The sequence below is a fragment of the Tupaia chinensis genome, unplaced genomic scaffold (genome assembly GCF_000334495.1).
Source record: "Tupaia chinensis unplaced genomic scaffold, TupChi_1.0 Scaffold142846_1, whole genome shotgun sequence".
Taxonomy (NCBI): Eukaryota; Metazoa; Chordata; class Mammalia; order Scandentia; family Tupaiidae; genus Tupaia; species Tupaia belangeri.
The window spans coordinates 930522-931205 of NW_006202691.1; the positions used below are offsets into that span (position 1 = coordinate 930522).

General features: G+C 56.4%; 1 long non-coding RNA gene across 1 annotated transcript in view; it reads left to right on the forward strand.

The window, feature by feature from the left end:
• Positions 1-132: 132 nt before the first annotated feature.
• LOC102479966 (uncharacterized) overlaps positions 133-684 on the forward strand; it is a 135971-nt gene continuing 135419 nt past the window's right edge. Inside the window, exon 1 of the long non-coding RNA XR_336745.2 lies at positions 133-403. This is a non-coding gene — a long non-coding RNA (uncharacterized LOC102479966). The remainder of the gene's footprint in view (positions 404-684) is intronic.

Below are 684 nucleotides of genomic sequence, written 5' to 3' on the forward strand. Positions count from 1 at the left end.
TGGTTTAACCGTCCCGGACCCTGGGCTCGCAGTCGATTGGCAGGCGGGCAGGTCGCTTCGCTTCTCTGATTGGCTAAGAACAATACAACCCCGGTGGCATCTTGGGAAAAGTGCGTCGCTAGGCAACGGCGTCGGCGTCAGTTCCTAACCTCCAGGGACTACGGGCGGAGCCAACCCCCTGGGGGCGCGGCGTGCGGAGAAAGCAGCAGTAGGCGGGTCACAACAACTCGATCCCTGGTTGAAGTCTCCAGGGTAGCCGGGATCCAAAGACCTCTCCTCAGTCTCCTTTGCACGCCGCCTCAAGCAGCTACCTTCTGACCTTTGCACTCTGACCCCGATCACAACGCCCTCCTCTCTCAAGTTCCGGTACCTTGAACCTCAGCGGGACCGTGCTGAACACTTGGTGAGCTTTAAGGACAGATGGAAATACTGCTCCTCTGCTAGGAGTGCGCGGAGGAGGGCTCGCTAGGGTGCCAGGACTGGACCAAGCCCTTTAAATGTGTTACCTCGTTTATTCAACACAACCCTAAACTGTGGGGGCCAGTGTTGTTATTCCCATGAAGAAACGGAAGCTCAGAAAGGTTATTTCAGCTGTTTTAGGTCCAGCAGCCAAGAAGAGCCGCATCAATGCAGATAGTGGGTACATGACCTGAGGGTGCAGCCAGCATAGAGAGACTGCACTCG